Source organism: Onychostoma macrolepis, chromosome 01 (genome assembly GCF_012432095.1).
Source record: "Onychostoma macrolepis isolate SWU-2019 chromosome 01, ASM1243209v1, whole genome shotgun sequence".
Taxonomy (NCBI): domain Eukaryota; kingdom Metazoa; phylum Chordata; class Actinopteri; order Cypriniformes; family Cyprinidae; genus Onychostoma; species Onychostoma macrolepis.
This window is the reverse complement of record NC_081155.1, coordinates 29,018,367-29,031,640: the sequence shown is the minus strand read 5'-3', so window position 1 is coordinate 29,031,640 and position 13,274 is coordinate 29,018,367. Positions and strand designations below refer to the sequence as shown.

The 13,274-nt window shown below is 36.7% G+C and overlaps 1 long non-coding RNA gene across 1 annotated transcript; it reads right to left on the bottom strand.

Moving 5' to 3' along the window:
- Positions 1–1,564: 1,564 nt before the first annotated feature.
- On the bottom strand, positions 1,565–13,018 carry LOC131543384 (uncharacterized). Its single transcript, XR_009271906.1, has 3 exons — positions 11,719–13,018; positions 1,894–1,958; positions 1,565–1,802 (listed from the first exon to the last, which is right to left on the bottom strand). It is a non-coding gene; the product is annotated as an uncharacterized LOC131543384 (long non-coding RNA).
- Between the last annotated feature and the right edge of the window lie 256 nt (positions 13,019–13,274).

The following is a 13,274-nucleotide window of genomic DNA, read 5'->3' as shown; positions in this document are numbered from 1 at the left end:
AATGTTAATTTTAGCTAGGATTATAGTGGGTAATTAAACACATTATTGAGGGAACAGTTTGTGGCAATGCGGAAAATCCGTAAAAATCCGATGTCTGGTGTGTCGCGGTGTTACACTTGACTTTAAAGCGTTGCACATCACGATCGTCTGCTTTTAGTAAAACTGTTCTGAAGACAAGTGATGGCTGCTCATCCACCTGTCCTGGTGTCTGACAAAGCCCACAACACTCTCCTGTTTCCTTTATGACTGCAAACTTGGTCAGTACATCTAAGCCGCCAATACACACACTCATTCATACTCATTCATTCACTACTACACACGCACGCACTGGCACAACATTCACTTCCGCACATTCGATGTGCTTATTGTATTTACATAGTGTTTAATGGTTATTGCTCTAAGATTATTGTTTGATGTTTTTCCTTAACTATGAAATGAACAATGTTTTCTGTTTCTTTTTTCTGTCTCTTTCTATGGACAATTTATGATTGTGGACACGAATCTGCGTGTGTTGGGAACTTGAATTGGCGTGAAGCAATTTCTGCACTGATTTCATAAGTTGAACCGAAGTGCTGAACTGTTTCTTTTTTTCTCTCTCTCTCTCTCATGGACATCGTGGAATAAATGTGGTCCGTGTAGATAATTTGTTTTTTTTTCTTTAAAACGGGAAAACAAATAAATCAGTGGTTTATTGCATATTTAAACCTTCTCCTGGGCATAATAAACGAATTTCCGGTGTTTTTCTCACATTTTTACTTTTGTCTAAGTCACACGTATTTTAAGTTGTTTCTACTGTAAGAAAAAAATGCAAGTGATCGCGCTTGCGCCTCCATGTCCTGTAAAGTGCGTTTCAGCTTCCACTCTCCACACAAACTGCTGTGCTGGATATTCCTCAGTGCAAATTTATCTAGGTTAAACTTTAAACTAACATTGTGATGAACTGTTTTATATATATTTTATTTTAGGCAAGTCACGATACGCTGCTGGAAGAAGCAGGAGGGAAACGTGGAGTACAATCAATAGTCTTTAATACACAGGAGTACCATATAATTGTAGCCATTGTGTTATAGAGAAAAATATTTATTTCATAATGCGATTTTTATTTATTTTTTGACTTCAATTAAAGGTTAGATTTGTTTGGAAATTTTTGAATGAAAGATCAAATGAATAAACAATGCGGACTTATTTTCACAGCCTTCTTTGATCATATATACCAAAGGTATGTATAGAGTACAACTGTATATTTGATAATATTGTATATTCTATTCATTTGAAAAAAAAAAAAACTAACTAATTAACTACACTGTTAGACATTTCAAAGGGTTTTTTGAAACACTGTTGCCAGTAAGTTACTGTAATTAAGATTTACAGTAGCAAACTGTATTTGATTTATCAGTATACTACTGTAATTCATTCATTTTAATATATGAATTTCATTAGATTTTATCATTTTTATATAGAATTAATTTTATTTTTACTCTACATAAGTACTACTGGCATTCAATTAAAACAGACACAATAATTACAAAATATCAAATTATTTATTTAAAACATTGCATGTATAACACTTAAAAATACAGACTTCCAATGCTGGAACAGTGCATCTTCACCATGTCTCCTGTCTTAGGACGTTTTGCAGTGCATTATGTTGTGTCCTCTGGGTTCATCCTCACAAAGAATCTTTAGGCAACAGAAACATAATGGGGGAAAAAGACAAACAGCCAAAGAATACATAGCCATCTGCAAAACCCAGGTGCTGCTCCAAAACGTGGCCACCATCTTTGCTCACCATCCAGTCTTCTCTGAAAAACAAGTAGAAGAAATAGCACACTTTTAAAAGGCAAACCTCATATAGAATACACAAATCTCTCAAAACCATAGTTGTTCTCTTACCATGAGTTATCAGTCTCAGGGTGGCTGGCCTGCTCATGTCTGTCTTGATGCTTCATTGCAGTTGCCTTTAAAACACAAATACAGAAAAATGCAGTAAATCTTAAATTCCATTAAAAACTATAACAAACTAATTCTAAAACTAGAAAGGCAGCTAGCCAACTTGTTTAACCTAACGTTAGCTAACACACGATTTTATTTTCTCAGGCTACTGGCCAACATTAACTACAAACACCTGAACTAAATTTCACATTAGTTAACTTAAGCCTTAAATATCAAATAGTCAACAATTTAAATGATGGGGTCTTAATTACAACAATAAACGTCAGCATTTACTGATTTAAAGAGAATGCCATTTTCCCTGTCCCGCTTTTTGTGGAATAAAGTCCTGGTCAGATGGATTAGAGTAATGTTAGCTGCCTTAACTTGTAACGTGGCGGCTGCCCTAGCTTAGATAAGTTCTAAAGGAAATGTTCAGGCGCCAGTCAGAATTAATCCTGACAAAATTTAAATGAACCCAGGATAGCAAAAACAAAGGCCACCTGTTACAATAGTAAACTTACAAAAAACAAATCAAAGAAAAACTCGAAGATGGTCCGTCTACCTTCATATAATTTTTTTTCTTTAAAACGGGAAAATGAATAAATCAGTGGTTTATCGCATATTTAAACCTTCTCCTGGGCATAATAAACGAATTTCAGGTGTTATTCTCACATTTTTTATTTTGTTTTTGTCACACTCCGTTCAAATGCATCAACTGAAAATTCAATAAAACCAAAATGAAAAATTAAGCTTTTTGATTCACAAATCTGTTTTTGTGTACCGGAAGTTCCCCGTCGCTTTGGGTATCTTTTTGTCATCTTATATTTACTATACATTTAGGTATTGATCACAGGATCGATTTGAAGGTTTGAAAGGCTTTGCCGACTGTGCTGTATATGTATTAAATATGAATTTAAAATAAATGTACAAAGTAATTATACCTCTAACAAGTATATTTTTCTTGTGTGTGTGTGTGTGTGTGTGTGCTTCTCCATCTATATATAGGCTATACATAGAGCGATTGTATAATACAATACATATTTTATGATGCTTTTGAGGATATGTGGTACTTTACCTATTTACTGCAAAATTACTCAACTACATCATTAGCTTGCATAATTATTGTTTTTATAAAATATTAACTTACAATTAAGTTTATTTTATTAATGTATCTAGAAATAATTAGATTTCTCTAAATTGTTTCACACTGTTAGACATTTCTGTAATTTCCACAGTTATTTACTGTATATCACCCAGTGTAATACTGCAAATTCCCTTTGCAGTAAATAACTGTAATATCCTTTGCATCATGGGAATTTTCTGTGACGTCAGATACAGAGACTTACTGTATTTTTTAAAAATTGCTGTATACTACTGTAACGGTCTCTTTGGCGCCATTATACTGAGGTCGTTTTATTTTCCTTATTTCTTACATTTGGATCGACACAATTTGCCCTGCACCGTGTCTACAACGCCGCAACAGCTTGGGACTGACTACTGAATGTTACATCGCTTGTAATGATTGGAAAATCCGTTTGTACTTCGTGTCAGAAACAGCATGAGCACTTGGAGTACATCTGTACATCAGAAATATACCGGGGCATCACTTTACTGTCCGCATCCACTGTAGATAGTATATATAATGGGTTCTATATTGCTTTTTTCATCGAGTCGCGCCTCGCCCCGCCACTCGCGTCTGAGGGAGACACGGATCCAGCGGGGTAGCGCCGCATGTTTTTCCCAGGGATGAACCCACGAGAGTGGAGGAGCTCCGGAGAACATCTGCGCTGTGTTGATGCACCTTACGAGAGAATAAGACCAGCAAGCAAGGTAAAAATATATGTACTTGTTGAATTAAGTTACCGAATTAAAATTGCTTTTAACGAGCAACGCTTATCTTATATTAACATTAAACCAGATCTGGCTGAGACTCGGCTTGGTCCCCGGGCCAAATGTGGCCCAGAAACTGCTAAATGTAATTCAGCAGTGAAACACAAATACAACATTTAAAAACATTTAAAAAGGCTTTAATTATAAAATTACCAAATACTTCAATATAAATATTAACAATGAACAAATGCACTACAGTATAAACACTTTTTAAACCACAAATTAACAAGTAAATTATATTTACTGTGTGTATATACTCTATATACAGATGTTCCTGATATTAACATGCTCACAAATGTTTTTTTTTTTTTTTTTTTTGGTTTTGTATTTTATTAAATCAGATACCAGCACCAGATGTATCCTGATGTCTCTTCAAACTGTTTTCCTCTGTGAGCGCTGTACCAACATCAGATGTTCAACTACACTGATATTCTACATTAAAACAAGCTCCTTTTCTACTGATTGTTTTTTTTCTTCTTGAATCCATGGAAAGAAGTAGAAACACTTAAATAACACACGTAAATATCAGGTGTGATTTACTTGTTTCACTTGTTGAACAGAATCTGTTGCAGGAATGACTCAAAGTCTGTTCACATCTCTGTGGTTAGATCAGTGTTCACAATGTGTATTTGACCTTCATTATGTATGTTTTGATTATACTGTTGTAAATAAAATACAAATTTAAAAAAAATTTTTTCTAAAAAATGCAAACATGTACATCCATCTTGTTCACATATTACTGTAGCACAGTTTGTGCTGAATACAAAAAAAAATTACATGTTGGTCAATAGTATGTTTTAAGTAGCTGAAATAAGCACAAATATCAGGGCCTGTCAAAACATCTCAAGGGCCCCAAAATGACCTCAGACCCCAGAGGGTTAACATCCAGAGGTGGACTACAGTGTGTGTTTGAGCAACGCTAAAGTGGTTTAACCCTTTAAACATCTCAACTAATAAACTTGTTGGTCTTTTTCTGATTTCTCCCTTTGCATTTTTACTAGAAAGTGAAATACTGGTTCACAATTATTAATTGTGCCAAATTTAATTGAAAACATTAAATTTCATTTGGAATCATTCAAATTTCCCCCTCAGATCATTTCATATACAGGTGCATCTCAAAAAATTAGAATGTTGTAAAAAAGTTCATTTATTTCAGTAATTCAACTCAAATTGCGAAACTCGTGTATTAAATAAATTCAATGCACACAGACTGAAGTAGTTTAAGTCTTTGGTTCTTTTAATTGTGGTGATTTTGGCTCACATTTAACAAAAATCTCAACAAATTAGAATATGGTGACAAGTCAATCAGCTAATCAACTCAAAACACCTGCAAAGGTTTCCTGAGCCTTCAAAATAGTCTCTTAGTTTGGTTCCCTAGGCTACACAATCATGGGGAAGACTGCTGATCTGACAGTTGTCCAGAAGACAATCATTGACACCCTTCACAAGGAGGGTAAGCCACAAACAATCATTGCCAAAGAAGCTGGCTGTTCACAGAGTGCTATATCCAAGCATGTTAACAGAAAGTTGAGTGGAAGGAAAAAGTGTGGAAGAAAAAGATGCACAACCAACCGAGAGAACCGCAGCCTTATGAGGATTGTCAAGCAAAATCGATTCAAGAATTTGGGTGAACTTCACAAGGAATGGACTGAGGCTGGGGTCAAGGCATCAAGAGCCACCACACACAGACGTGTCAAGGCATTTGGCTACAGTTGTCGTATTCCTCTTGTTAAGCCACTCCTGAACCACAGACAACGTCAGAGGCGTCTTACCTGGGCTAAAGGAGAAAAAGAACTGGACTGTTGCCCAGTGGTCCAAAGTCCTCTTTTCAGATGAGAGCAAGTTTTGTATTTCATTTGGAAACCAAGGTCCTAGAGTCTGGAGGAAGGGTAGAGAAGCTCATAGCCCAAGTTGCTTGAAGTCCAGTGTCAAGTTTCCACAGTCTGTGATGATTTGGGGTGCAATGTCATCTGCTGGTGTTGGTCCATTGTGTTTTTTGAAAACCAAAGTCACTGCACCCGTTTACCAAGAAATTTTGGAGCACTTCATGCTTCCTTCTGCTGACCAGCTTTTTAAAGATGCTGATTTCATTTTCCAGCAGGATTTGGCACCTGCCCACACTGCCAATGGTACCAAAAGCTGGTTCAATGACCATGGTGTTGGTGTGCTTGACTGGCCAGCAAACTCGCCAGACCTGAACCCCATAGAGAATCTATGGGGTATTGTCAAGAGGAAAATGAGAAACAAGAGACCAAAAAATGCAAATGAGCTGAAGGCCACTGTCAAAGAAACCTGGGCTTCCATACGACCTCAGCAGTGCCACAAACTGATCATCTCCATGCCACGCCGAATTGAGGCAGTAATTAATGCAAAAGGAGCCCCTACCAAGTATTGAATACATACAGTGGGGCAAAAAAGTATTTAGTCAGCCACCAATTGTGCAAGTTCTCCCACTTAAAAAGATGAGAGGCCTGTAATTTTCATCATAGGTATACCTCAACTATGAGAGACAAAATGAGGAAAAAAATCCAGAAAATCACATTGTAGGATTTTTAAAGAATTAATTGGTAAATTCCTCGATAAAATAAGTATTTGGTCACCTACAAACAAGCAAGATTTCTGGCTCTCACAGACCTGTAACTTCCTCTTTAAGAGGCTCCTCTGTCCTCCACTCGTTACCTGTATTAATGACATCTGTTTGAACTCGTTATCAGTATAAAAGACACCTGTCCACAACCTCAAACAGTCCAACTCCAAACTCCACCATGGCCAAGACCAAAGAGCTGTCAAAGGACACCAGAAACAAAATTGTAGACCTGCACCAGGCTGGGAAGACTGAATCTGCAATAGGTAAGCAGCTTGGTGTGAAGAAATCAACTTGTGGGAGCAATTATTAGAAAATGGAAGACATACAAGACCACTGATAATCTCCCTCGATCTGGGGCTCCACGCAAGATCTCACCCCGTGGGGTCAAAATGATCACAAGAACTGTGAGCAAAATCCCAGAACCACATGGCGGGACCTAGTGAATGACCTGCAGAGCTGGGACCAAAGTAACAAAGGCTACCATCAGTAACACACTGCGCCGCCAGGGACTCAAATCCTGCAGTGCCAGGCGTGTCCCCTGCTTAAGCCAGTACATGTCCGGGCCGTCTGAAGTTTGCTAGAGAGCATTTGGATGATCCAGAAGAGGATTGGGAGAATGTCATATGGTCAGATGAAACCAAAATATAACTTTTTGGTAAAAACTCAACTTGTCGTGTTTGGAGGAGAAAGAATGCTGTGTTGCATCCAAAGAACACCATACCTACTGTGAAGCATGGGGGTGGAAACATCATGCTTTGGGGCTGTTTTTCTGCAAAGGGACCAGGACGACTGATCCGTGTAAACGAAAGAATGAATGGGGCCATGTATCGTGAGATTTTGAGTGAAAACCTCCTTCCATCAGCAAGGGCATTGAAGATGAAACATGGCTGGGTCTTTCAGCATGACAATGATCCCAAACATACCGCCCGGGCAACGAAGGAGTGGCTTCATAAGAAGCATTTCAAGGTCCTGGAGTGGCCTAGCCAGTCTCCAGATCTCAACCCCATCGAAAATCTTTGGAGGGAGTTGAAAGTCTGTGTTGCCCAGCGACAGCCCCAAAACATTACTGCTCTAGAGTAGATCTGCATGGAGGAATGGGCCAAAATACCAGCAACAATGTGTGAAAACTTACAGAAAACGTTTGACCTCTGTCATTGCCAACAAAGGGTATATAACAAAGTATTGAGATGAAATTTTGTTATTGACCAAATACTTATTTTCCACCATAATTTGCAAATAAATTCTTTAAAAATCCTAAAATGTGATTTTCTGGATTTGTTTTTCTCATTTTGTCTCTCATAGTTGAGGTATACCTATGATGAAAATTACAGGTCTCTCTCATCTTTTTAAGTGGGAGAACTTGCACAATTGGTGGCTGACTAAATACTTTTTTGCCCCACTGTATACAGTAAATGAACATACTTTCCAGAAGGCCAACAATTCACTAAAAATGTTTTTTTTTATTGGTCTTATGAAGTATTCTAATTTGTTAAGATAGTGAATTGATGGGTTTTTGTTAAATGTGAGCCAAAATCATCACAATTAACACTACAACTGCCAGAGGTTGCTGAATACCTAAAAGCGCCACCGGGTAAATTTTACCCGCACACATGGCAACTGTTTTTATATGGCTAAAGAACATATTATTTCACTGTATTATGCCACTGTCTTCACAAAGAAGTGTCTAGAGTCATGAAATGATTATGTCTAGTCGTTAACTATATTTTTACCCTGTTGTTTTATGTTTAAGACTTTTTAATGCAGCCTACACTAATCCATAATGGTCAGTAGGCTAAGCTAAAAAAAAAAAAAAGCCTGCACTGACAACGAAAATTAGAAGGTAGTAAATATTATAATACAATGTCATTAATCAATATATTAGGATAACCCATGCTATTTAAATTACTAAAATAGCCAATAGACAATAATGAGCAATTATAATTCTCCACACTGCATAGGATGATGGTATGACAAATTCAAGTGCACAGCTTCACCTAGGCCCAATTATTAATTTGTTTAATTATATCATTTATAATTTGAATAAGAGAACAACAACAATAAACTTTGGGTAATCAAAAAAAAAAAAAGAAATTATTCATTACATCATAGATCGGATTTTTTTTCTTCAGGAAACGGCGAGAGTAGAATAAATAGCAGCACCGTACGTAGCAAACAATAAACGAAATTGAAATGAAACGGAAAAAAAATGAAATAATAAAACCAAAGTTTGACCTATTATGAGTAACGTTAGGCTAAAACATCTAAATATGATGTCTGGATCACTGTCAGATGCTGAGCCGACCCAGGATGCATACCTTACCATCAGACTCTCCATCACTTATGGCATTTAGTGTTTCTAATACCGACCTTCCATAAATCGCCTTCTTTTAATCATTTTGACTTCATTTATGAAACTGATAACCGCTAAATCAGTGAGTGAAAGACGTTGCCTAGAAATGTACAATGTTAAAACATAAGCGGCAAGAAAATTACAGCGCGAAAATACATGCATTATACAGCGGGTAAATTTGACCCGCGCAGCGCTTATAGGTATAAATGCTTTGTTTTTTTGATCTGGTTTTATCAAAATAATTTTTAACAATATTGGGTTGTAAATTTTAGTAAAAGTCAATGACTGGGAGACTTGAATGTTTTGTTAAAATTTACCCCGTGGCGGTTCTAGTGTTAAAAGAACCAAAGACTTACACTACTTCAGTCTGTGTGTATTGAATTTATTTAATACACGAGTTTCACAATTTGAGTTGAATTACTGAAATAAATGAACTTTTCCAAGACATTCTAATTTATTGAGATGCACCTGTTCTTTATTTTCAAATTTTTGATTATTTCCTTCATTTTTTTATTGAAAATAAATGCCTTTCCGATGCGATATGAGATTTGAAAAGGGAGAAAAAAAGTTTGGCAAAAGGCGGGTTCGAACTCGTGTCGATCGCATCAAAAAGCACGCACCTTACCATTTACACCACCGAAACTGATGTAAAACAAGTGTCTTTTTTCAGTGTTGACTATCCCAATCACACTTTGGTGGGCAGAGTTAGTGTAAATAGCCTTTGCCAGCAAGGCGGGCTATTTGCACTTAGTGTAAATCAGTGGTTCTCAATTTCAGTCCTCATTTCCATGAGTACAAATCTTAATGTTTGACCATATAATGATATTCTAGGAAATTGTGTGCTTCTAATTTTAAAGCAACAGTTTGGACAGGACCCTTTTCTATTCTAACATGACAATGCCTCTGTGTATAAGTCAAGGTTCAAAAAGAAATTATTGATTTAGTCAGTGTGGAAGAACTTGACTTGTCTGCAGTAAGCCAAGTCCCAATCCAAGCTGAACACCTCTTGTGTGACTTCAAATGCAGATGAAGAGTTTGGTTCCAAAACGCTATAAATCCATTTTGATTAATTTGAGTAAACATTTGTTTTCTTTACCAAGAAAGTGGCAAGATGAAAACCACTTTTTTCTGTTTCAAACTTTCACATACCATCTTTAGGTTATAATAACATCAAAAATTCAAATCCGGATTTTGATTTTCAAAGTTTTATCATAAAAAGAGATTTTTTTTTCTTCCCAAAATGCATTAAATCCATGACAATTTTTTTTCATTTTTTTTTTCAAAATGCAATCCATTGAATTAATATAAACATTATTTTTCATATTGAAACTTGTTGAAAATACACAACAAAGCAATTTGATCCACATATGACAGCCTCTGAACTTGGTCAATACTAATCTTATATACAGGCACTGGACTAAAAATAGCCTACATACAACCAGTCATCACTCCCAAAATGAATTCAACGGGTCATCTTGTTAATTCTATTAATTAATTACAACAATAAAATAAAATTTCATCATGAACAAGAATATGAAAAACAATATCACATTAGACCACAGAAATTACAAAATGACATTTCCCTTACATTCAACTTCCAAAAGTGCATTCATCTTTGCCATGTTACATTCATTTAATTGACTAGTGCTATACACTGTATTAACAAAAACATTAATGGCATTAATAAAAGCACACTGACAAGCTACGCAATATCACGTTTATAATCGAATGCCATTCATCTGAGATTATGAAAGTGATATTGTGTAGCTTGTCAGTGAACTACAGCTCTGTGTATTAAATGCCTCTCCATCTGAAAGCACGTCATGGAGATTTGCTAAAAGATTTGCTCACAAAACCGGCTTTACTGACAAGATGCGCATGACAACCAAATGTGATTTATCGTGCAGCCCTTTTTGTTTGTTTGTTGATCACAAAGTACAAAGTAGATGAAGAAAACTTGAATGCCGGGTGTATTCAGAGCGCCGCCATTACTGTCTACAGTGCGTGGAATGGTGCGCTGTGATTGGTTGAACGGATATATCGCATTCTGCAGAGAAGGGAGACTGGCATTTGTCGCGGTTTGGAAAAAAAGGGAGAAAACATGACAGAATAATACGACGGATATCGCATTTTGTATAAAATTAAAAATTGCCTTTTCAGTACCGACCAGATACAATACTGATTTTGGTTTTAACTCAATTTTTTTAAAACCATTTTTTGGAACCAAACTCTTCAGATCTTGAGCCAGAAACTCTTTACCAAACACCAATGGCTTGTACATATGGGTACAGTCATTTTAGACACTTCCAAAACTGCTGCAACAGAGATGGAAATACAATTTTTAAATATATGAATTATGTTTCCATCTTTGTTGCCACAGTTTTGGAAGTGCCTTTTTCTGTTCTAAACTTGGTCTTAAAACCTGGTCTCACAGAATTCCGTGTAATGACCACGGACCCTTAACTTCGAATCTGTGGTGGCATCACGGAATCGCCGAAAATTCCATGATGGGCTCACAGAAGTGATACCAATGCAAGTCAGTGACAGGCATCAGCCGTGGTCCACGCACAGATCCACTGGTTCAACACCAGCACTGCCTCAGTTGACGTGGACCACTGTTTTAGTATGGTTTCTGTTTTCAAAACTGATGTGAGACAAGTGTGGTGCTAATCGGCAAGAGGAGGTGCCAATAAAAGGTCCGTACACCATACTAATCAAGCAATAAAACTGTTCATTGTTGTTACACAGCTGATATCAATAATACTGACAATGATCATAGGTAAATGCATAAAAGAATAATGATAATCAAATATAAACACAAAGAAGAATAATCATAAACCAGTGCATAATATAAGAATGATCATGAGTAAATGGATAAAAGATAATAATCATAAATGAATAATACACAAATTCGAGCATACACTAAAACCCAAGCAAAGTGTTATAACCAATATACAACCTCAGAGCCGTGCCATCATCTTCACTTTCAAAAGACTGGGGAGCCCGTTTCAGTCACAGTAGAAGACCAACACTTGTCCGAGAATGCCGGGCGACGTGCACTTATCCCACGGCTGAGCTTCCACTGTCATTGAAAGAAACCCCTTTTTTTTATACTTTAAAATTTAGGTGCGGTTTAAGAACAACCCTCCAAGTGAGAGAGAAAGCAAACTGGCCAGGCTCACTCCCCCTCCCAATTGGGTGCACTTCGTTTTAATTACAGAAAAAGATGAGTTACTATTTACCAATATCTCTAAGGTTTCGCAATATATGACATCAGAATTCTGAACTTTAAGAATGGCTACATCAAAATGGTTACATCTAATCTGCTACATTAAATTAATTTACATTCCAGTGGAAAAACACCAGTATTCAAAAGTCTATGGGATAGACTCTCTCTGTGCTTTCCCAAGAGACAATGGTGTTAGTTTATATCACTTTCAACCTTGAAAATCTTCCCCTCCTGTTCCATTCCCACACTGTTCATCCGTTGAGCACACAAAACAACCCATCCTTTACAACCACATAAAAAGAGTGACTCAGATGCAGTTATATTTGTATATAAATTTATACTTTCACTGGAGCACCTAACCTACCCCTACCCTAAACCTACCCACTATAAAACACATACAGGCAAATATAAGTGCAGTCACAAGTATTTATTGCAAAATGACCATAAACAAGCAGTATAAAAGCATTACAAACAAGTCGTGTTGTATTCCAAGCACATAGGAAGAGCTTTACGGCGGACGGAGACGGCGATGGCGATCGCGTCTATTCCTCTCACAAATCAATCGTTTTGCCTCGGAAGACTTGGAACATTAATACTTTTTGAATAAATTATGACGGTAGTTGTGTCTGTCTGTTATATCTTCTGTTTTATTGATAAATGGTAGGTTTAGGGGCAGGGGTTGGGTTACGTGCTCATAAATGTGTAATGTATGTAGGATCAGAACAAATCAGACAATTTTAGATTCGATCAGAACATCGAAACATGAGGAGCCGAAATTCCAGAGGGGCCGCAACAGGACGTCATAAATCAGATTCCTAGCTCCAATCATCTCCAACCAACCATAACACAGCCTAACTAACAATCCTCTTTCACAGGACAGCTTGCAACATTAAGACAAAAGAACACTTATTGATAAATCCAACGCAGGAAGGAGATTGTCAAATTTAGGACAAATAATCAAGATTAATGGTCAAAGAGATGGCCATCACATGTGTTCCACGAGAGAAATCACGAGCTTCTTTAGATTGACTTTCCCTCCACACATAGAAGACAAAGAACCAGACTGAAATTCCTTTGTCCAAAGAACATGTGTTTTGGTCTCCATAGAACTACACAGAGACTTTCTAAGAAACATTTTAATGGCTAAATTCTAAGAACACTGTATTCAGCACAAACTGGGCTACAATAATATGTGAGCAGCATGTACGTACATGATTGTGTTTTTGAGAAAACAACGTTTATGCATGGTTAGAAAAAAACTAAAATTTTAAAGTAACTGAAATAAG